Source organism: Rissa tridactyla, chromosome Z (genome assembly GCF_028500815.1).
Source record: "Rissa tridactyla isolate bRisTri1 chromosome Z, bRisTri1.patW.cur.20221130, whole genome shotgun sequence".
Taxonomy (NCBI): Eukaryota; Metazoa; Chordata; class Aves; order Charadriiformes; family Laridae; genus Rissa; species Rissa tridactyla.
This window is the reverse complement of record NC_071497.1, coordinates 74111223-74136385: the sequence shown is the minus strand read 5'-3', so window position 1 is coordinate 74136385 and position 25163 is coordinate 74111223. Positions and strand designations below refer to the sequence as shown.

The window sequence follows — 25163 nt, the reverse complement described above, 5'->3', positions numbered from 1 at the left end:
GCTTGACCGTAAAATTAAGACAGAGTCTTGCCTATGTATTTTTAACTTCAGTGGTCTATTTCAGGCAACACAGAAGACAGCTTCATCAGCTTCACTGCAATCACATCAGTTGATTTCAGTTTATGTTTCACATTGTAAGATATCTGCTTTGTAAAACACTCCAGAATGTTTGCATTAATTGATTCTCTGAAGAAAAATACGAGCGACATCTTGAAGCAAATCTCTTCAGCAAAGATGGGGACCAAGGCAACGGGAAACAAAAGGCGGAGAGAGGCATGTACATCATCTGCCCCATGTGGAATGCTGTGCCTGGCAGGCCAGCAGCTGCAGACACACATGTTGCTGCTCTGCATTGTGTTTGTGTGTCCCAAGTACTGCGAAATGCTCATGCAGCCTTTTGGCTAGGACAGTAGCCAAGAGCTAACTCTTAAGCTACTCCGTAGCTTAGCAGGATCACACTGACGCATTTACAACCCATTCTGCCCACAAGGACACCTAGACCCGAATTTCAGGGTGGATAGAGAATTAGTCTCCCACCAAGCTAAACGTGCGAGGTTCCCCGTGGGGAAAGCAGCAGAAGCAAGGAGGCAGGGTTTAATCTACCAGTGCTATATCAAACCCGACTAAAATGTCTTTAGCATGGCACTGATGTACGAAAAGGTTTCTTGCTTCAGCTTAACCCTCACTAGTGCCTACATTAGCAAGCTGTGAACTGGATTAGGAAATAAAAAGCAAATAAGTTTAACTAACTCTATTAAAATTATGTAGCTGACAAAAAAAAAAAGAATAAATGCTAACAAACTCATTAATTAATTGATTTAATCTCTTTAATTTTTCCCATGAGGTAGTTTATATGGGAGTTAATGAGCTGCCAGTCATCAGTCATTGGACACTGACTGTTCAACATTCAAGAAGCTGATTAAAAAATATAGGTGTTTATTTCATTCTGGTAGAACAACAGGATTGAGATTATTCGTTAGGAAAGAGACCAGATATTTTGAGCAAGGGAGAGGCAATCATTCTACTTACACCAGTCTGAAGTTATTCCCATAAAACTCACTATAATATTAGCTTTTTCCTTATATGGATTAGAACTGAGGAAAATACCTAAAGCATGGTATGATATATAAACCAAAATAGGGCACAGATTTTAACATGCAGAGTTACTCCAACTGTAAAACAGAAAAGGGGGTCAGCATGGCTACAGAGGTCTACTGTCTTCAAAATAAACTTATATATATATAGAAAGATTGTTAGAACAACTTCAACCTAGTTATAAATTATAGATGTCAACCTATGAAAAAAACACTTCACATTTTGTAGTGGAGGATAATTTTCTTCTGGTCTTTTTTGGTGATGCTGAGCAATTAAGTCAGTTTACATGGTATGGTTCTATAACTTGAACTAATTTCAGCAGTCCTGCCCAATAAACTCCAGATATTCCTACCTTCTCTGTAGCATCATTTCCAGTATTCATCCGAACAAGCAATGAATCAGTTCAAGGCACCGAAACCAATCACTTTTTTTTCTGTAGAGCTTTTTTTTTGTGTCTGTATGTGTGTTATATTAGCTCCTTGAACAAATCAGATGAATATCAGTGAAAGAACAAGGGAGGAACTGGAGATGGTTTAAACTCTTACGCAATCACACTTAAACGCAACCTGTTTAAAGTACCCTTGCTTTGGGCAAACACTAAGAATAATTCCTATGGAGTTCTGATTCAAGTGTGAGGACATAGCTAAAAGCTAACATCAAGGTGACAATGTAAAAGCCGATGAAAAACTATTTCTTTACTGGCTGCTATCAAAGGATTATTAAAATACGTCTAGCTGTTCTGTGTAGCCATTCAGGCTGGCCCTACACAGTCACTGACCTGTTGAACCTAGTAAGCCATCTGTTAGCTGAAAAGCAAAATGCAAGAGTGGAAATCCGGTAAACGCATTTTTCAGGTACTCATGAGTATTGCTTATTACCTGCAACGAGTTTTCCTCATGTCTGTTTGAATGAAGGTAGCTCACGCTACAAATCCTAGTACAGCTGTGATGACATACCCAGACTTTCACAGAGTTACTAGGCAAGAGTCGTAAAGAGAGTCCATAACACAACTGAAGAAGAGCTTCCAAGTCTGGGTAGCCTATGGCTCAGCTACCTGTCTCCACCGTGACAGAAAACAGCCACACGCTCCCCTGTGAGCTGGGAAAAGTTAGTTGTTATTTGTGGGAACCAAGGAGACATCTTCCTGAGAGGATTAAAACCAGCTATATACACAAACAGCAACTTTTCTCAAGTATGTTTGTTACAGTTAAGTAGCAGTAGGACCCCCACACAATGGGATAGCATAAGCAAAGTCTGAGAAGTAAAAAGTTTGTGAACATGGTATTGGTCCTTAAGCTGTGGCCACTGGTCTTCCCACAGTCAGAAAAAGAAATCTTTAAGGTCTGGTGGAAAATATGGTAATGGGTGTGTGGGGGAATGACGAAATCCTACAGATCCAGTGAAAGTTATCTCCTGTTTAAGGAATTTAGTCCATATACTCTAGACTGCATCTACCTCACTTTGGATGCATAGTACATATAAATTTGTGGTTTCTTGTAAAAAGAAACTTGAAATTTCAGGTTTTTGTCAAGCACCACCCATTACCAGTGGTCAGAACGAGGGCAGCAGTTCCCCAGCTGACAGAATCGCAGTCCTCAGCTCAGACACACTCTCCATACAAGGAGAGTAGGTTACACTGACCTCTCTTCCAAATGCTAAGGGTGTAATTCTACAACATACTGAGGTACACCAATACAGCTGTCTCAGGAAGCTTTCCTAACTAAACTTATTGCCCTTCCCATACTGCAGTTTCCTACTTATTCAGTTGGGTTGATAACAGCTGCTTATGGGTCTGTGCGGCCATCATGCAAAGGGTGTGTACTAAAAAGTAACCTACAATTTTTCTTAAAGCCTCAGCCACCTCAGTGATTCAGTTTAAACTATTCCTAAACAAGCAGCTATATTGGCACGACATAGTGAATTAGAAGACATGGGTAGGGAATAAAAGCTTAAGGCTGGGATTTCTTTAGCTTTCCTATTACAAGTAACGTGTAATGGAAATAATCTTTAGTTGACTCCTATTAAAGGTTAATATTTTTCTTACTTCACATCAAACATCAGACAAAACCCCAACAAAGGAAGTGGGGGTGCCTTAAAGTTATTATGCTTGTGATCATACTCTCTCTTAGATCACCGATACTAGGCATTGATGTTAAATCAGCTCAACTACAACTCTTGCATCCAGAAAGAAACTATAGTTTTCAGCTGAAAGGGGTTAGACAGCCCTTCCACTTGAGATTGGAGCCTAGACTCCAAAATAATTCTTCCCTGCACTATTCCTGGTTTCTGGCATAAGCCGGTGACTCAGTTTAAGGTGCTGCTGCTCAGCTGAACATTTACTGCAGCAACAGGAAAAGGGAGGAGAAAAGCTGCTTTTCTCCTCCTTCTGAAGCATTCCTGAGTTCTGGTCTGAACTTGCTAATTCATTTTTACTGGAGCCAGGAAACAGCAATCAGGTGTTCACCACTCCTTCGTTCCCAGGATCTGCTCAGCAGTGACAGTGAATGGTGTATTTTGTTGCACATTGACCTGCCAGTTTGTATACTGCAAGGGACCATGTTTCAAGACTTTGGTGCTAGAGTATTCAGGGTTGGATTCTGGGATACTGGGGAATGGAGCTCAAACCCGAGTTCTGACACAGGATGAATAGATGTTGATAAGTGAGATTCATTGGCAGGGCTGCAGCTTGAAGCTGAGCTTTCATTGCTCTTCGATGGATTCAGCTTTGAAAGAGAAGGAAAACAAAGAACACTACAAGTTTGTCCCATTAAAGAAAACACATTTTCCCAAATATTCAAACAGCTTAGTAGTAGGTTACAGAAAATACAGGCTCAAACGCTACTGTTCCTTGATTCAGATCAAGAACTTGAATGCAAGTCTTACTTGTTACAGTTAGTGCTTCAACTACTGAGCTTCTGGCTTTGGTGAAATAGTTGCCTCCATCTTCTTATTAGTAATTCCATCTTTTTCTGATGATGCCTTACTTTATCTATATGAAGACTTGACTGTGAGGTGCCCTAGAATGCCTTGTCCCTCTTTCTTTGGGCACAATCCAGGTACATTTCTCCCTCAAAGAATCGCCTTCAACAATGCTGTGTTGCCCTGACACAATCCTTTTGTACTGTCCCTTCTTTCCACAACAATAGGAAAAATGAAAACACTCCTCACTATGCATTAACAATCTTTTCCCAGAATAAAGATTTCCAGCCACCTCTCCTGAAGTGCGTCTTAGCTTCCATACTCCAAGACTTAGACTGTGCTGTTTCTATCATGTCAATTTGTACGTCCCTGGTTTTCTGGACTGCTTTCTTTTGTAGCAATTCCTAAATCTCACTTGAATGCAGTTTTAAAAACCCATCTTTTCCTGTTTTCTTCTCTGTTCCTCCCAAAGGTTCATAACAGTGCTTGTCCTGCTTCTGTAATACTCCATTATTTTAGTGCATCTCAAGGCCCCATGACTAGTTTATCTCATTTCTAGCAAACTTACATAGGAATCTAGCCCTTCTGTAGATTTACAGAGCCCATCACAGTTCATTTTCTACAGTACAGCAGCAAACCAACCCTGCCTGCCACAGGATGTACCTGCAGAAATGAAGTCGGACACAGCTAATTCAGAGTGTCCATTCTTTACCTGTCTTTACCAGACCCTCTCATTGCCTCCATCAAGAGTATGCATGATTAGATTAGGACTGGCCTTTAAAAAGTCCAGGGACCATCAGACAATCCCTCAAACGCCAACCAATGCCATTATGGACAAGTCTCAACTTTTGTATCTTAGCTCAGCCTGCCTGAACTATTCCCGTTTGTATAGTTATTAAATATTAATTGAACCAGAAAGCAAAAGGCAAATCATAATCCAGCAGCAAACACATTCATCTACGATGCTGGACAGCCAGGATCCCCGCTACAGTTAATACTGCATTATTTATGAAGCGTGGAACTACTGATAAAAGAAATTCAACTATTTTGTTTTCCATAAATATTAACACAGTTAACTACTTGGCAATGTGGGGTAAAGCAATTCTGTAGCTTGTAGTAGCTATTCAGACTTCTTTCAAACTGGAAAAAAAAAAGAAAGGTACCATAGTACTATTATCCTACTGGGTAAGGTAAATCAACTGGGGCATAGAATACTACAGTCAACTCAAGTTGAAAGCAAGGACCTAGAACTGATTCTTTAAAAACTCATGACAATGAATGCCCTAGCCTCTCAAATACTTGAACTAGAATTTCTGGTTAAAAAATATAATGAGAAACATCTCCCTTCCAAATTAAAAAAAAAAAAAGACCTTTGAAAATATTCCTATAGAACATTTGTGTCTTAGCAAATAAAACTTCCAAACGTTTTACACCAGTACTTCTTCATATATGTAATTAATTTATATGTTCCATTATTGCATCAGGAGGTTAGAATGGGGGACTGAAAGAAGTTATACTGAAAGAACTGTGGAAGCGATAAAGAAACATGCAAATTTGGTTTAGAAAGAAAACAGTTTAAATTAATCTTAAAAGAATTATAAAATCATTTAAAGACGTAATTGTGCAATTTTTGAATGAAAATAATCTGTAACTGAGTTCAGAATTTGTTCGCAAAACCAGAAATGGAAACTCACTATTCCTTCACATTCTCTATGGAGTCAGGTGATGCACTGCTTCAAGGAGTGTGTCTTTCTAAAGACCTGAGTCTCATAAAAATCACCCTGTTTGAACCATAAAGCACCTCTTTACCTCAACAAGTTCACCCCTGATTTACACTATTATTGTGGATTATATTTGGGTTTCTTGTGTCTGAGACACAAAATCAAGGGTCTGTCTACCTGTCGGTATCAATGCTATTCACAGATAGTCAAGCTAGTTCTGAGGAAATTAGCTTGAGCATGTAAATTAGTATCACTGCATTAATGTAAGCCTCCAGAGGGGATAATATATCCTGCTTTTTAGCATTGTGTAATGTAGACAATTCCCCTTACAGTTTTAGTTAATGAAAGACTCTTTTCCATGTTTTTTTCCAAAAACTGTTATGTAACATCACTGTGTGCTGTAAATAGCTTCCCACTTCCATCTGCTGCCCGAAGTGCCTTCTCTAAACTGCTTCGGTTGGTAGAGTGTTTGTTTTCTAGTTCTTCAGGATAAAGAATTTGTTAGCCTTGTCACAGCGTATCATCTTTTCTAGACTACAGCTGCCAATAAACACCCGGCAGTGGCACGCACATGATATACTGTTAATACAAATATATTCTTACTAGTTAAACAGAGTCTAAAAGACGTTAAAAAAATAATGAAGACATGTCACAACAGATTGGACAACATTCATTTAGGGAGTATTCCCCTTTATCAAGGGGCTGAACAGCATGGTCATATTAATACCTGCTACAATTTTTATGATTGTACGGCAACTGATGGATAGAGAAAACCAGTAAGAAATCCAAAAGCCCCCTGAGCAATGGCCTGCAGCATTATTAACCATCTGATCTCAGTACCTCTTGCTCAGTGCTCTGGGAGAAAACAAACTCTAAAGGTCCTGCAAATATGATACCGAAAACAATAATTCTTGACTTAAATTGGATTTGTGACTCTATTGTTAAAAACATATTTAAATGGTAATGATAATGGCTGATTTCTGTTACAGATCACATCAAACCATGATTTTTACCTATACCAGTCACAGACACAGTTTCCAATAAAGTTCAAATTAGCCAAGATAATTTGAATGATGTCAAGCAATTCTGAAACACGGTTGTATTGGGTTTGTGTCGCGCAGTTTTGGTAGCAGGAGGGCTACAGGCATGGTTTCTGTGAGGAGAAGCCAGAACCTTCCCCTGTGTCCGACAGAGCCAATGCCAGCCGGCCCCAAGCAGGATCCACTGCTGGCCAAAGCTGAGCCCATCAGTGACAGTGGTAGCACCCCTGGGATAGCATAGTTCAGAAAAGGTAAAAAATGCTGTGCAAAAGCAGCTGGGAGAGAGGAGTGAGAATGTGTGAAAAAAACAACTCTACAGACACCAAGGTCCGTGCAGAAGTCGAAGGGGGAGGTGTTCCAGGTGCCAGAGCAGAGATTCCCCTGCAGCCTGTGGTGAAGACCTTGGTGAGGCAGGCTCCCCCCCTGCAGCTCATGGAGGCTAACAGTAGAGGAGATATCCACCTGCAGCTCATGGAGGACCCCACACCAGAGCAAATGGTAGCCTGAAAGAGGCTGTGATGCCATGGAAAGCCCACACTGGAGCAGGTTTGCTGGCAGAACTTGAGTCCCTGAGAGGGGCCCACGCTGGAGGAGTCAGTTCCTGCATGACTGCATCCCATGGAGGGGACCCACACTGGAGCAGTTCATGAAGAACCACAGCCTGTGGGAAGAACCATGCTGGAGAAGTTCATGGGGGATTGTCTCACATGGGAGGGACCCCATGCTGGAGCAGGGGACGAGTGTGAGGAGGAAGGAGTGGCAGGGACAACATGTGACGAACTGACCACCACCCCCATTCCGTGTCCCCATGCACTGGTTGGGGGGAGGACGTAGAGAAACTGGGAGTGAAGTTGAGCCTGAAAAGAAGGGAGGAATGGGGAGAAGGTGTTTTAGATTTGTTCTTATTTCTCATTATCCTACTCTCGTGTTAATAGGCAACAAATAAAATGAATTTCCCCAAGCTGAGTTGGTTTTGCCTGTGATGGTAATTGGTGAGTGATCTCCCTGTCCTTATCTTAAACCATGAGCCTTTCATCATATTTTCTCCCCCCCCTGTCCAGCTGAGGAGGGGGAGTGATAGAGCAGCTTGGTGGGCACCGGGCATCCAGCCAAGGTCAACCCACCACATCACTGATAGCACAGTGACTCACAGTTTTACAGTTATGTTCAAACACAACATGCTGATGAGATATCATTATTGCTATACAGCTTCTACAATGACAACAGTCTCTAGACTTGTATTGCTTTGCTGTGCACTGTACAAATACAAAGGATATGGTTCCTGTTTCAACGAATGTGAAAGCCAATGATTTCATGCATAAATTTTCTCCATAGACTGTATAGTAGGAAGAGGATTCAGGAGGTCATCTAGGCGATCAAAGTGCCCCAACATGGGATTAACAATGCCAATTTCATTCCTGAGATTTGCTTAATCTTTCTTTAAAATGTCCAATTAGGGGAATTTCACAATCTCCTTATGCAATATAGGCTAGTGCTTTATTATATTTATTATTAAAATGTTCTTAATATCTGATCTGTATCTTCCTTGCTGCAACTTAATCCAAGTACTTCTTTTGCAGTCTAAAAGCAACAAAACAACAGACTCTCTGCAGAGCTAAGAAACACTACTTTCAACATTTTGTACGTATGTATCACCCTTCTCTTCTCTTAGATTTACCCATCCAGCCTGTCCAGATCCCTCTGCAGTGCCTTCCTACCATCAAGCAGGTCGACACTCCCACCTAACTTGGTGTCACCTGCAAATTTACTGAGAGTGCACTCAATCCACTCGTCCAGATTATTGGTAAAGATACTAAAGAGAACAGGCCCTAATACCAAGCCCTAGGGAACAACACTTGTGACCAGCAGCCAACTGGATTTAACTCCATTCATCACCATTCTCTGGGCTCAGCCATCCAGCCAGGTTTTTTCCCAGCATAGAGTACTCCTGTCCAAGACATGGGCAGCCAATTTCTCCAGAACAGTGCTGTGGGAAACCATATCAAAGACTTTACTAAAGTCCAGGTAAACACCCGCAGCCTTTCCCTCATCCACCAAGCATGTCGCTTTGTCACAGCAGGAGATCAGGTTAGTCAAGCAGGACCTGCTTTTCATGAACCCATGCTGGCTGGGCTTCATCACCTGGTTGTCCTTCATGTGCTGCATAATGGCACTCAGGATGATCTGTTCCATAACCTTCCTAGGCACTGAGGTCAGACCGACAGGCCTGTAGTTCCCAGGATCCTCCTTCCTGCCCTTCTTGTGGATGGGCGTCACATTGAGCAGGGTAGGTTTAGAGTAGACGTTAGGAAGAAGTTCTTTACAATGAGGGTGGTGAAACACTGGAACAGGTTGCCCAGAGAGGTGGTGGAGGCCCCATCCCTGGAGACATTCAAAGCCAGGCTGGATGAGGCTCTGAGCAACCTCATGTAGTTGAAGATGTCCCTGCTTACTGCAGGGGGGTTGGACTAGATGACCTTTTAAAGGTCCCTTCCAACCCAACACATTCTGTGATTCTATGGTTTGCTAGCCAACAGTCTACTGGGACCTGCCAGGTTTGCCAGGACTGCTGGTAAATCATAGGAAATTGACTCGGTGAGCATTCTGGTGTCTAAAGAAAATATCTGGTCTCCCTTTCCCCCTTCTCCTCTTTTAGATTCTGGGAAGGGTGGGGACAGTTTCACACAACCCAGGCACGGCAAGTGCCACGTGCGCCCTTGCCTGACGCAAGACGCTGTCATATGAGCCCTCTGCCAGGGGACCCCAGACCCCCCCAGATTTTCCAGTCACATGACTGGCTTACACCCCCCTGCCCCCCAACTAGGTCAGCCCTCCCCACACAACATCATCGCGCCAATGTGAGATCACCATTGTGAGACGCAGGTGAGGCCATGCCCTGGCCAACCCATCGGCACAGGAGAGCGGCGCATCCTCCCTTGGCCCAGCACGGGGCTGCCCCTTCCTGCCATCTCCTTCACGGTTCAAACCCTGTGATCTCAGCGCACCCCTGTAATCGTTTGGCAGCTAAAACCACACCTTCCTACTCACCTGGAAGCTTCTCACGGGCCCTTATATATTCTTGATACATATGATATATAGCTATGTAAATATCCCTATAAATATATCCAGAAAGGAGTGTATAAATATGCATAAATGCATACATACACTTCTTTTTATATATATAAATGAATTTTTATTTGCAAAAGTTTACATATGAAAGATCACTTAATAAGAGGTACTGAAATTAACAAAGCTGAAATATGAATAGAAAAAAATTAAATAAGAAGAAAATACAGTTATGGGAGACCACTGGTTAAAAAGACTGCTGAAAAACCAGCCAGATCACCATACAGTATTACTCAGGCAGCCTTTGAACTCTGTGCTGTGCTACAAGGTACAGGCAACATTGTCTACTAAAATGGAAAACCAGAACAAAAATTACTTTAGAGGAACATGTGTAGGGGCACTAAGAAAAGCTCTTAACGGGTTTTGCCCCAAAGACCACATCCATCGGATAAATGATAGCGGGGTTGTGATTTATGAGAAGCCCAAATTGTGCAGCATGACAAGGGCAGGGGATTACACCTACCAAAAGGCCTCTCAGATGTGAATGGCTCTCCGGAACCTGATGCAGCAGTAAGTGTGTCTCCTGCTAGGACAGAAGATAAACTCCTGAAGGCAACATCCGTCTTACAGGTCATCTACACCTTACATAGCACACTGTGTCTTACAAACTCAGAATGTCTCCTAACGTAACATTCAGCTGGCTGAAAGTAGGTGCCAACAAGTAATTCATCCTTCACTCACTCTTCTTAAACAATTTCGCAGCAAAGATCCAGCACAGTTTTTCAGACCTACACAATCTTTCCCATTCAAGTCCAGGGGGCAAACTGTGTTACAGCTGAAAGATCTCAGTGAAGAAGCTCTTCTGAATGCTTGTCTGCATCTGGGCCACTTCAAACGAATCCAGTTTGGGTTTGGCACATTATATTGAGCAGCCATGAACAAAAATGAGCCTTATTAAAATATATCCCCTTTTCTAGTGGTAGAACAGGCCATCTTCATCTTGTTTCTTTTCCACTGTTCAGTAGGGTTTGTTATTCTTTTTCTTCTTGTTGTGGCTGGGATGCAGCCTGGCACTATCCATCCATTTCTTTTTAGGGGTTTGAGGAAGGCCATCCCTTCAGGGCTGTGACATGTCACTCGACAACCCCTGAGACCTCCTGCTTTGCTGATGTTTGCAGCTTGGCCACAACAGCCTGAGAGACAACTAAGCAAATCTTTGGCCATGTTTTCAGCCATGCTTTTAATGTGTGGTTTAATAATTTCCAAAGTCCTTTAGAAAAATTATATAGCTTTTGAAAAGAAGCTGTAGAATACCTTCTACTGCACCTGGGCTCTTTAAAAAGTCATGTACAAGGAGGGGTCCTTTTAATTCTTTTACTACTACCTTTACTGCTTATTCTTTACTACATGATGGTGTGCTTTGTTAAAATATCAGAACCTCCCAGTGCAGCAGATGCAACTTCACAGCCTCTTTTCCACTGTGAAGTAAGTTGTGCTTGTTTTCATTTGTATTTATTTCAGTGCTGCCTGTATTGATACGAGCTTGGTTCACCTCATTACCTCACTAGGTAATGTACCTAGTACTGTGTCACTGTAATGATCTCACTATTACTAACATTTGCCAGAACACAGCATCATAATGGGACCAATAAATCTCCAACCAGGTGGTGCTCAACAAGGTTTTATGTAGAGGTAGACCAAGGTAAACCTTCCAGGCATGTCAGCTGAAAAGGGAAACTGTCACTGGCAAGCCCAGCAGAAGTTTCCAAAAAAAAAATCGCTAGCTTCCCAGCTGTACAGAAAGCACAAGATTTTTCATCTGTTTTAAGCATTGTTTTCCTAATTGCAGGATTGAAGACCATGGCTGGTCAACAGTTAAAGCTCTGTTCTTGGAACTAGTAAGTGGTTATACATTCCAGTAATATGCATATGGATGGATAATGGACTTGCCACAAAGAATAATGCCATGTCTTACCCAGGAGCACTACTGATGTTACTCCAGCTGTCTGGGTATTGTATTTCTGCTAACCTCACCTCCCACTGGCCTGACAGCTCCCAGGGGCTTTCAATAGCTGTTTGGTAAAGTTCAAACTGGTGTTTTGTGGGGGTGCAAGCATTATTGGGGAGCATGATGTAAAAACCACAGTTTATCATCCTTATTTTTCTCCCACTCTGGCTCCAACGGCTAAACATCATGGACACGAGAGACTTTTATCCAGCTGTTAAATTTCTAGGGCCAGCAATACCACTTTAAAAACAGCTGTTTCTCCCTTCCTTGCCTTTTTACTGCTAGAAACTTTTCAATTTTGTAGATTCTGTCCTCAACAGTTTTCAATTTCTAAAGTTCACTGAAACGAAACGTCCCCTCGATAGCTCGGTGACTGTCGTCTATTAAGCAGCACATGGGTATTTGACCCTTTCTCACAGTTTCAACTATTATCTGTGAACATCTGCTCATAACCATTGTCAAATCTTTCTTTTGTTCTAGACATCCTCACATGGTCTTCCTTTCTGAGTGGAGGCATATTTACTCTAATTTTATACCAATTCCCAGATGCAGCTTTCCAAATCCTTGCAGAGCTTGGAAGTTTCACGTCCACAGATCTGACTCTGACAGCACTGTGGAAGCTGCAGTTATAGCTCTTTATTATAAACTCCAGTTAACACATCAGTGTAGCAAATCCTAACTGTGTGCCGTAAAACATCCCCACTTCTTGGTTTCTAGCATCCTGTTAAAGCAGTCTGTAACAGAGGCCTCTACTACATTATTAGTAACAAAGAAGTGAAAATTATTCTACTTTAACAGCTTGTCTAGAGCCTGGTTTAAAACCACCCATTCCTTGCTTGGTGTGTAATTACTGAGGCAGCAAAAACGGTTTTAAAAACCTCAGCTGATTCAGAACCCATTCTGCCTTTTAGAGTCACACTGCAAGCACATTTGGATAGTATGTTCATCACCACTAAAATGAGCTTAACACTGTTATTGTGTTTAGAATACGCTACAAACACCTGCTACTTCTACTCTTTCTCACTGCCTTACCTGTGTTGTAAGAGTCCTGGTTTACAAGCCACGTGGCCACCTGGTTTCTGTTCAGATCAACAGTACTCCTGGCTGTTTCAGAAAAGGGATTGACTCTCCCAAAGCTTCTCACTTCCCCAGGAGCATAGTAAATAGCTTTTAAAAGATGCTCCAGTCTAGTAACATGCCTCTAACTACATGCACACACAAAAACAAACATCAGAAAACTGATTTCTGTTCCTTTTCTTTCAAAGAGGTTCTTTTTTTTTTAAGTGTTGTCATTTTTGTTTTTGTTTTTGGTTTTTTTTTTTTTTCCTAAGCAAGAAGACAAACAGTTCACAGAAAAATTCTGTCTTCTATATAATCAGCCAGGATTATGTTTTCAAAAAGTGCTATAAAACCCACGTCAACGTAAGGATGAGGGAACGTGCGCAGCACAACCCCTGCCATGGCATTACAAGCAGTTGTTAGCACACTGAGATGTAGGCAAAAGTTGCCTCCCACCCTCTCCAACAAACTTTTGTTTCCAAAATCGCACCCCAACCATCTTCTTCCCAATGCACATGGTCTTTTTAGGAAAACCCATTGGGGTGTAGGTGTTCCTACACACATGTTCCTGTGAAGTTGTTTTTTATTCTGGCTTTGTACTTTAGTAAGCCAGGTTACCTGTATTTTCTAGCACAGGACAAAGTCAAAGGACTGTCCCAGTAATACTGTACAGTAATGGGGTTGGTTTGCAGGTAGCTGAGGGAGGCTACTTGGTCAGATTCCCAGCTTTGGTCTGTTCTTTGGATGAGCTGGGGCTGGGTTGTGTCCTCTTGGTTTGCTTCACAGCCCTTTGCCCAACACATATTCAAATCTTTTCATGGCCTCCCACTCTCTGACACACTCCAATACCCTTCAGCTGTACTTTCCTTTTCTTTAATTTTCTTTCTATTTACATTAATTTTTTTCTTAATTTCATTATCTCTTATTAAACATTTTATACACTTTATAATACTTAACATATTTATAAAGAAGTGTAATTGTATAAACATACATTTATACACTTTGTACACTCTCATATGTATCTTTACAAACACACACACATATATGCATGTGTGCATTTGTACATATAAATGTACATGTGAGGGCCTTTGACATGCTTCTGGGGAAAACAAAAAAGCAGGGTTTCAGCTGTCAACAATTACAGGGGTTGTGAGATCACATGGGGTTTGGCCATCACCACGACAAAATGGTGACTCTCATGGACAAAGGGAGGACTTTCTGGCCCTGAGGGATCTGATATACTTCTGGGACAGGTGGGTCATATGGCTGGAAAAGGGGGAAGGGCTTCTGGGGACAATGGTCATCAGACTTTTAAGGGGCAGGTCTTCCAGCAGAAGGTGGGGGAATGGGTTCCACACCATCTTGTATCAAAGTTCTTCTTTAACTGTCATGAATAACGTTTCCCTCAGTTGTAGCCTTTCTTCACCCTCTCCTTATCTTCCTGAATCACAACTGGCATCTATGTTGCCACTCAAATAAGGAATGAAGTGAAATATTTGACATAAAATAATCTAGGAAACAGTACATAATAATCATTAGAGAGAGCATTTACACGTGAGTAGTATTTTAACATATATTAGTAATTATTACAGGCAGTTTGGATTAATTTGCCATTACTTAGGCTAAGCAGATATATGATTATTAGGCTGTAGTGATGACACAACACACATTAGGTTGGGCTTTTCCTGGAGAGAAGATTAGAAGAAATACCTTGAATGCCAAATAGACAACAAAATATTATTTATCTCCCTTATATTAAGGCAAAATGGCATGGTCATAACCAATTATTTTATATATACAAAGATAGTTATTACTTAGAACAAAGGGGCCACATGAGGATCCTACCTTCAGATGCCCAGACCTTGTCATTGAACCTGGTAGTTTAGTAGTTTAGTGCCTGGTACTTTATTAAAACTTCCATCTTAATAGGTAATTTCTCTATTAAAGTTTTTTAAAACTAATCTTTACTCTTAACTTAGAAGTATGTACCTTTCATGGTTTTGTACTTTAAGTACAAAATACTTTTTGTACTTTGTCAGGCCTGTAACGAGTGGTGTCCCTCAGGGGTCAATACTTGGACCAATTTTGTTCAATATATTCATTAATGACCTAGATGAGGGGACAGAGTGTATCCTCAGCAAGTTTGCTGATGATACCAAGCTGGGAGGGGTGGCCGACACTCCGGAGGGCCGTGCTGCCATCCAGCGTGACCTGGACAGGCTGGAGAGCTGGGCAGAGAAGAACCTAATGAGGTTCAACAAAAGCAAGTGTAGGGTCCTGCACCTGGGAAGGAAGAATGCCAAACACCAGTATAGGTTAGGGGCGGACATGCTGGGAAGCAGCTCTGAGGAGAAGGACCTGGGGGTCCTGGTAGACAGCAAATTATCCATGAGCCAGCAGTGTGCCCTTGTCGCCAAGAAGGCCAATGGCATCCTGGGCTGCATAGGGAAGACTGTGGCCAGTAGGTCGAAGGAGGTCATTCTCCCCCTCTACTCTGCACTGGTGAGGCCACAACTGGAGTACTGTGTCCAGTTCTGGGCTCCCCAGTTCAAGAGGGACAGGGAACTACTGGAGCGAGTCCAGCGAAGGGCAACCAAGATGATTGTGGGACTGGAGCACCTCCCTTATGAGGAAAGGCTGAAAGAGCTGGGACTCTTTAGCCTGGAGAAGAGAAGGTTGAGGGGGGACCTGATTAATGTTTACAAGTACCTAAAGGGTGGGTTTAAGGAGGACGGAGCCAGGCTCTTTTCAATGGTTCCCAGCGACAGGACAAGGGGCAATGGGCACAAGCTAGAACATAGGAAGTTCCGTTCAAATACACGGAAAAACTTCTTTACAGTGAGGGTGACAGAGCACTGGAACAGGCTGCCCAGGCAGGTGGTGGAGTCCCCTTCTCTGGAGATTTTCAAGACCCGCCTGGATGCAGCCCTGAGGGATGTGCTTTAGGCAATCCTGCTCTAGCAGGGGAGTTGGACTAGATGATCTCTAGAGGTCCCTTCCAACTCTGAAGATTCCGTGATTCCGTGATTCCGTGATTCCGTGATATTTTTGCTATTTTTATTCTGTATTCACACAGTCATGATCTACCTACCTTTCATACCACCGTAGCACATGACTTTGGTCTATCGTAACTGAAGTGTATTGTTCTTTACTTTCTCTTTGCATCCCAATTAAGTAAAATTAATCTTTTAAAGGAAAAACCTACTCTCTTTGTATTGGCTTCCTTGAACTGTCATGATTTCCCAGCTAATGTTAAGTAGTGAGGAAGTAGCAACTGCAGCAATTGAATTTTTGGATCAAGCTGTGTGCAGATGTAGATTTGGCTGCGAGTCATCTTTGCTTTTCCAAACGCCATCTCTTGTTTCCTCCAAGGAAGAGGGTCACACCATATGGAAGCATCCAAAACATGCTATTCATCAAACAGATTATTCCCTCCCTAGTGATAAAACTGCCATTTTTATAGTATGATTCCTCCTGATTGTTCTTCCTCCAGTTAGAGATCTGAAAGTTTTCAGATATTATCACTGCCAAGTTTATTGGTTGTTTTGATGAACCAGTACATACTGGCTTGCAGGGAACGTTATGTATCACATGTTCAGTGGAAGTGGAAATGTGACAATTTAAAAGTAGTATTAATATGGAATGACTTCACCCTGAGGGAACAACATATGTGCTAAGAGATCTGTTATGTTAAAAAAACTCTGGTTACCTCAGATTGTCAGGGGGATGAAAATCAGGAGATCAGAAAATTTCTCAAGACAAGGAAAACAAACGATACTAGATGTAACAAATGTGCTGAATGAGATCTTTTCAGAGACCATTAACTGTAAAGCTAGAGGGATCATAATGATAGTCTAACCTATATACAAAGGCAATAAGACTCACATAAGTGCAACCCTGAATAACAGACACCTTTCAGAAAACTGTATTTTTAACATTTGTTTTAAATGTTCATTCTTTCACATTTTTAATTCAGCAACCTAGAGTGAGGCAGGAAGAGAAAACGACAAAATTACAGCAGAGTGCCACTGGCTCCTCCAAATAAAAATAAAACAAAAAAACAATCTAGTGGACTTTTAGAAATGTAAAATAACCCCCTAGCTCCTTTTTGGTGCATTATGTCGGCCTGGCCTAAAAGGTGTCTAAGCAGACCCCTCCGCTTGGTTGGTCATATGCTGCTGCGAGGTATGGGGGTATATGCGGTAGGAAAGGCCATCAGGCAGAGACACAGAGGCACTGGGCACGTACAAGCTGCCGGTAGGGCAGTAATAGGGTTCCTGCATTAAGGGGTAGCCCAGGTTCAGGCTGCCCCACAGAGTGTGTTGTGGAGTGCATCCAACAGCACCTCACAGACACTTCACGCGTTCTCCACATGTTCAGTACGCTGACGTGTGAGTGTTCCTATTCAAGCAGGTTCTAAGTACTATTCTGAAATACTTCTGGAATACTCCATCCCTCCCCATGCCCACGGTATAAGCCGGGACTATGGAAACAAGTAAGTGCTTTGAGATTTACACTGATTTGTATCTTCGCAATGTTTTTTTTAAATATTTTTTTCTTACCTGCCAATTTCACAATTTTCAGTGAAATATGGAAAAATATGCACAATAAAGCAGTTTGCAAAAGCGAATCTGTGGTCCTACAGAGGATTTTCAAAGTCTGAACTACTGCAGATCTCACCCTGAACTGTTCCACGGCAGTGAGCCGTGGTTTTGAATACCGTAAACTGATTGTTCTGTCTCTCAACTTGTCTCTCTTCTCTCCCTTTTCTAGTCACTTTAATGTATATCCTAGTAAATGCTCTTGAAATAAATAAAGTTTGAGTTGAATTGTTTGAATTTGATGGAAAAAGTGACATCTATTTTTAAGTAAAAGTTAACTTATTGTACTCTTTCCCAGATTTAACCTCCCGATACTGCTTTCAGATGAATCACTGTCATTACAACTAGACTCCTTAGTCATATAGTCAGAAACTGATATACATTTCTTCATGGCTTAGTGCTTCCTGAATTCTGATCCAAACTCTTCTGAATCTTCAATTGAAACATCCTACACAGTTTATTTTGAAATAAAGATCAAACCAAACCTTCGCAAGGTCACCGTCTATCCTGTAACTCAAAATATGAAACTTTTTTACTGCAAGAGAAAATTCCAAAAGAATATAGCACATACAGAAAACATCACCATCAGTGCAGAATTCTACCAAGCATAGGCTTCTTCTGGCAATGTGAAGTACTTGCTATACACTATGAACTGAATTATTCTTTAAGAAAGCTTACATTGACCAGCCGTAAAAAACTGCCATGCAATTTGACTGAACTCCAAAGGCCAGTAAGAGTTTGTAATTCCTAATAAGTAGGGTGCGATGTCCCAAGTAAGATGAGATGACTAGATCATTCTGGTGTTTATCAATATTCACACTTGAAAAAGTGGGAGAAAGGTTTTGATGGTGGTTGCAACAGCTGCAAGTCTCATAAAGTCCTTGTACTTGTGCGATTAGACGGTATTCCTTCTACTCATAACAGACGAGGAGCAATTTGAAAAGTAGTCACAAGATTCTCAGAATAAAGTTTGTACTGGTCCAGACGATACCAAAATGGATAGTAAATCTTAGAAAAGGAAAAGCAGGGATTTAATTTACACTGAGGAAAGTTTTTTAGAACTTTTATCCAGACACACAAACTATAGTGAGCTGAAACATTTAAATAAGCTGTAACAATTTTAATGAAGTGTCTCAGAAGAGAAAGAAAATCTAAGCAATATTCTGAAATACTGAAATCAGTCATCACAGATTTTTATGACGAAAACTTTTACATTTTTAATATGACAGTTTCATAATTCACTTCAATTCTAAAAAAAAAAAAGCTTTAAAATGAAATTATTTTCTTTCAGATTAGTCAGCATTAGCTGGATGTTTTGTTGAGCCTAAAGTTTTGTCTTTTCATTTTGCCAAAACACAATGAAGAAAACCTGATAATTTCAATTTCTTTAAAAATAATTTTCTGTATTGGCAATGAACTGAAAAATCAGTTATATGAAAGTCCAATTAGGTTGTCTGCAAAGATAGTCTTACCAACAGAATTAGCTGTGGCTCCACTGGAAGTTACGATGAAGTCCTAGGGCTAAAGAGTGATCGTATAAAAAGTCCACTGGATATGAAAGTTCCTTAGCAGGTAAGTTTTTACAAGGATTAAAGGACATGTTAAATAGAACCATTACCAACTGGTATCTACCAGAACTGCAAGATACTATTCTCCCAAAGCGAGGTCATGACCTCTTCAGTAAGGCCAGGCAACAAAAAAGATAGGAAGCAGGAAGGGCACAAAAGTGAGAAACCTTCCTTCTCTCATTATTTAGCTCATGGAAATACTTGAATCCTTGATTTCATAATGTTTAACTAAATTGGTCCACAGTGATAACTTGGAGTGGGGGGAAGATTGCAGAATAGGTACAGCTACAGCTGACCCATCAATAAAAGATATTACAATAACGTGAGTTGGTTCTCTAAAAGGGTTAGGATCAGCCTCAAATGAACGAAGTTTAGCCTAGTTTGCCCATACAGCAGGAGTAAGTATGGATTCATGTGACAGGAGATTTCTAACTCAGAGCCAGGCTGAGGGTAAATGCGACAGCCCTCACAGCTAAACAAGGATGGAGACCAAACCAGGGGATGAAGGCATCCCCCCAGAAGTGTAGGGGACCAGTCAAGAAAAGATCAACGAGAAAGTCTTTGCGAGTGAAGTTATGAGAGCATCAGATTAGTCCAATTAATTAGTCCAACAAAGAACCTATGGTTCAGGCTGAGTTGCTCTTTGACCCCACCTTGTGAAATCCTACAACTTCTCTAAAATGCAGCTCTACCGAAGGAATAAATGGGAGCCAAAACTGGTGCTAAAGCTGACGCCACAGAAAACCAAAGTTTTCATGGTGCAGTGGATTTTTGAAAGAAGGGTATTGCATAGCAAAAGTTTGTGACAAAACCCAAACAAAATCCTACCTGCAGGATAAAAAGTGTATTGATGTGTATACATGTAAATGCAGGAACACGAACACATGGAAAACATATTAAAGTTTTTAAATTTGAGTGTCTGGAATATTAGCTTCAAACAAGACAAAATTATATTCTTTCATGAGCCTGTAATTAACCTGTGTCTAATTCCAGTGAAGAATACAAGCCCGGGAGACTGGAAGTTTGGACTGAAACTAATGCAGCTGAAGGAAGTGGCTGAACTCCATTTGCTTCACTGCAGTATGGAGTGTGTAAAAGTCAAACTTCCACAATCTCTAAATGAAGGCCAGCGCTTTCAAAAGCCACTTTTGTTCCCGAGCGCCCTGTTTCTCATAGCACAGCTTCAATTTGCTACAGTTGTTAATTCAGCTGGACCCACAAAAACTTGACACATTTAAAAAGGACCTTTAGCTGGGCAACAGCAAAACATGATAATCCAATGGAAATAGCTTAAAACCATGTAAATCCCTTCTCAAAAAGACAGATGAAAATTAAGAGACCTGAATTACCCTTCTGAGCTCAGTCCACTGGAAAACGTTGCCCTGTAAAACCATCACATCTTTCACAAGAAAATGTACTCTGGAAGGTTTCCAGTTCAATTTTACCCACGCAAAAATTGCTAGCATTACGTATCAGCTTTCGCTCCTTGTTCCTTTATACTATTCTCCAGATTTTGTTTTCCTTCTGGATCCGCAAGCTTCACGCCAAACGAGGGCAGATGTAAACCCTTGTGTCAGACTTTTTAACGAGGCTCTACTTCATCGCAGGAGACGGGTAACGCAGTCATGCCACAGGCTCTGCGTATACACTTGGTGCCATGGAAAGCGCGCGTATGGGAAATGTCTGCATTCTTTACGGGGACATCCCAGCACTACTTGTTGCTTAAACTTGTTCACGGCCTGGGCAAGCCATCCGCCTGCCTTGGGGAAGGGAGTGCCCACTTCAGCTCGGTAACAGCGAGCCAGCCCTCCCCACAAGGGAAGGCTCAGAGCTGCAGCCGAGCGTTTCTGCAGGAGGGAGCTTAACGCTGCTCATACGGGCACAGAATCTGCACGCTGTTTTGCAGGCTGCTGCGCTCTCTAGAGGGAATTCATAGCAAAAGAAGCTGTGTATTCATTTCCCCTTCCCTTCCCAGACTATTAATGAATTCCCAGGTGCCTGTTGGAATAGTGAAAATATTACAGAGGATGACGATACAGCGTTTCAACAGAATGCAGGGAAAACTGGCTAAAAAGATGCTCTCAGGATCAAATCACACTGTTTTCTTTACTCCTTGCCAGCTCGGTTACCAGATTTTTTTTTATTTCCCTTCTCTCAGGGATCTGTTTCCCCTCAGCCTTCGATTGCCAGTCTATACTAATACAAAGAATTCTTAAGATAATAACACACAACAGGATCTGGTAACTCCTGAATGTATACGCAAACATAAGAGAGGGTAACACAGGAAGACTAAAATAATAGCTAAGGATCATTAGGTAGTGGAAGATATGACGGCTGTTATGGGAGCTCCAGGGGGTTTATTTCCTCAACCAGCATATTTTCATTAATGAATGACAGAAATATTCAGTAAATGTAAACAATATCATGAGATCAATATTAACAAGTGCATTAAAAATGCTTTAAAAAAATAAATGCAATCCTGAATGTCATTTTTAAAAGATGTATAGTAGTGGCATCTCTGTGTCCAGCTTATTTCAGTATTTCAAAACAGAGACCACTGACCAACAAGCAAAAATGTTTGGGGTTTCTTTTTTTTTTTTGGAGAATGTGAGCCATACAAGATTTAGCATACCATATTAAGTTGAACTGATTTTACTTTTTTGGTAAGTCTTTAATTTCTGCTAATAGAACTACAGCCTACTCTGTCCTTTGTACAGCGACACAGAACCCTTTATAGTCAGGTAAAGATATACTAAGAACAGGTTTAACTGCAGTACTTACTTTTGCCTGGTAACGAAAAGTATGTTGACCCATGTCAATTCATGAATGCTTCCTGAACGACGTCAAAATCCAGGATTTGAAAGTTTCACTTATATTCAAAAAAGAATCCAGAAAAAAAAAGGGGGGAGGGGAGGAGGTTGTAGAAGACCCAAAAGTAGAAAGATAAAACACAGAAAAACCCTGTAAGGTTTACAGCTCTGCCTGCAAGACATTCAGCCTGGCAGCTCTAGGAGAAATACAACTCTGTGTACTTATGCATGCTCTCCCCATTAGAGGAGGAGTCAGTCTTGCAACACTTACGTTCCTTGCTGGAGGCAAAACAGTGATTCTCTTCAGTGCAAGCAATGTTTGGAGTGCGACAGCTTTAAAGGTGAGAGGTGTACTCTGGAGCGTAGAAATGCATCAGCAGAAAAATAATATTTTTAAGTGTCAGCTGCATACTCTACAGGTTGCTGTGGCTCCTTCTAAATGCTTATTGCCTAGGATTATTTTTTTTTAAGGGAAAACTAATACCCCTTCAACATTAAACTGCATCCATAATACTCTTTATGCACATTTTATATTCTAGAATAGCAGAAAAAATAAATTCTTTTTGCAACAGAATGGAAGGTGTTCAGTGTACATCAAAAAGCTGACTTAACAGAAGAAAAAAAAATATCTTTTTCTGTAACTTCCCTAGCTTTTTCCTGTGGTTTGAAAAGAGTTTCAGATTATGCAATAGGGCTGTGAATTTTACCAACATACTTAGTTATTCACTAGTCATCCACCTGTACTTAACTGAAGACATACTGCATATTCTTATTAATGCTTTCATTGAATCACATTTTTAATCTTTTCTGTATTCATGCCAGTGAACTGAATAGAAAATAAAATGCATGCATGTGTAGTGAAAATTCTTTTAAGCAAGAAGATTGAGCAAGAACATTCTCTTTCATAATGAAGTGAGATTTCTGTTGTGTGGATATCAGGTTGCTATTAGCGTCAAGTCTCTCTAATCAGGGTCGGAATTGTTCACATCTTGTGACCAGATGGGCATTCTGCAGACTATTTCAAACAATCAGTTCCTTGGCAAGACAGGCAAACATTTTAAAGTAAGAAACACATACCTTGTGATCTATCCATGCAGAGATATAAAACTTCAGGTGTGTTTCTGCAGCGTGGTTGGGGCTGCGGGAACTGCCAGCTGCTGCGGAGAGGAACAGTTTCACTCTGCCCCTCCACCTGCCTTGCTCCCTTCCATCCATCCACCCTGCGTGCTGTGTTACCCATTTCACCCCATGTTAAAACAGTTTAGGGAGCTGAACTGGTGGAAGACAATTCCTTTTTCCCCCCTCCTATTGTACATTTTTGAACTGGCTCACTCTGAGGTCAAACAAATGCTGGCGATAGGGGAACGGAACGCATAGCTGGCAGTAAAGACTCGGTTGATTGTATCATAAAACTATGCCCTAAAATTGATCACATGCTCACAGTGTTCAGCCAGCACTGAGCAAATTCCACCAGTGACTCTCTGCTTTGAAAGGGATGAAACTGCTCCTGGTAAATAGGGAACGCGTGCTTGAAAAGATGCTGTTGCCTCAGAAATGAGAAAAGGAACAGAAGGTAGAACCTAACAGGTATTTCACCAGCCGGAAAAGATGTAGCAGGCTGTGGCTGGTTGTTTTCTTTCTGCATCTGCTTGCCTCTGCTCAATACAGGGAGATCAAAATGGGGAGGGGAGGGAAAAGAGATTTTCAAAATGAAGGTGAATTAAGAAGTACTGCCCACACCATCACGATGTTAATTTCTGTAAGAGGTGCATATAACATTAAGGTCTGCATGTACATTTTTATCCTAACAAAAATAGGCCTTGTACCCCTGGAATTTGGCTGATGGGAAAAGGAGAACACAAACTGTATCACTAATGATTGAGAGAAAGGCAAGATGAGGGATGAGATCTGCTATCATCGAGATCAGTAACAAGAACAACATTTATACCTGTGCTATCCAGTTTATAGCTAGCTGACGTAATGCAACCTTGGAAACTGTGGCACCAGGCAGTGCAGTGTGAGTTAGTTCTTAAATTTCCCCAGGATTCTGAGTTAGTTTTTTTCAGCTTTTAATGAGCACTGTGTGCCTGTGGCTACACCACCAGCAATATTCAAGCCAGTCAGGCAAGTCTGCACAGGCACACTCAGTCGCCGGTGGAACACTGCCAAGAAAAGACAACTGTGATCCTAGGAGCACTGGATTAAGGAGAATATTTTAAGGTACTAGTAAGATCTCATATGCACAGAACACAGGTCATCCATGTTCAAGAAAGATTCTTTCAAATTAGGACAGCAGAAAAGAAAGGTCACCAAGATGAGGTAAAGGTTTTAAATCTTACCTATTAAAAAGTGACTGGCTGAACTTGGCTGGTTTAATGTGGCAAAGTAAAGACTGAGGCAGAAAATGGAGCAGGCACTTACCTGTCCCTGTAAAGGTAATGTATGTCTATAAATACAAAAGAGAGTAAGCACTGGAAAAGCCAAGTAGCTGTTTAGGCTGAGGGACAATTCTGGAGCAAAAAGAACAGATAGAAACAGAACACAAATAAAATCAGGCGATAAACTAGACAATACTAACCATTGGAGCATGAAAAATTGGAGTAGACTTCCAGTAGGATAAAAAAAAGCACAGCTACTTCTGAAATAGAGTTTGGCTGGTCTCTGAAAGGGATTATCAACTTGACTCATCCCATGTCACGTAACTCCTGTATCCATTTTAGAAATCTGGTTTAAGTCAGGCTTTTAAAATGCCCCTGTACTCAGAAGAGAAAGATTCCTCTGTGGCTGGTCTACAAGCATAATAGCTTCATTTCCAGAGGCTGATTTATTTAGAAAAGTTTGTAAGTTTGGAATCTGTTAAAATAAGCTACTGAATTCCACACAGCAGTCCTTAACGTAAACAGATCATTTATGGAAAGGAAGGTAAATTAAGGGAACAAGGGTCTAACTTTATTTCAAATATAATGATATTTGCATCAATATAACCTCACCAACCTCAGTGAAGTTATTCTGAATCAGAGCTCCGTCAGACTTCTGACATTTAGGCAGAACAGAATTTCACTGCCCTCCAAAAGAGTAAAATAGTTACAACAGGAAGCACGTAGGATTGGGAGAAAGGCAGGAAAGAAGACAGAATTTGGAGGAAGCAGTCAAAGGAAGAAATAAGGTTTCAGAAAAGGGCTTTACAGGTGAGAAAAATGCTAAAAGGAGCATGTCAGGGAGTGAGGTTGAAAGGGCACATGAGAGAAGACTGCAATCTGTCTTTCCCTTTTCCAC

At 41.2% G+C, this 25163-nt stretch overlaps 1 protein-coding gene across 6 annotated transcripts in view; it reads right to left on the bottom strand.

The window, feature by feature from the left end:
• The window catches only part of PRLR (prolactin receptor), a 148268-nt gene that overhangs the window by 70381 nt on the left and 52724 nt on the right, over window positions 1-25163 (bottom strand). For 3 of the 6 annotated variants that reach the window (XM_054186525.1, XM_054186527.1, XM_054186523.1), the window contains exon 1: window positions 21859-22069. The exons of 1 other annotated variant lie outside the window; for it this stretch is intronic. The gene's annotated coding sequence lies outside the window, so the exon portion shown is untranslated. Of the gene's footprint in view, window positions 1-21858; window positions 22070-22964; window positions 23079-25163 lie in introns of those variants that run through there. 2 more of the 6 variants (XM_054186528.1, XM_054186526.1) reach the window with 1 other exon arrangement.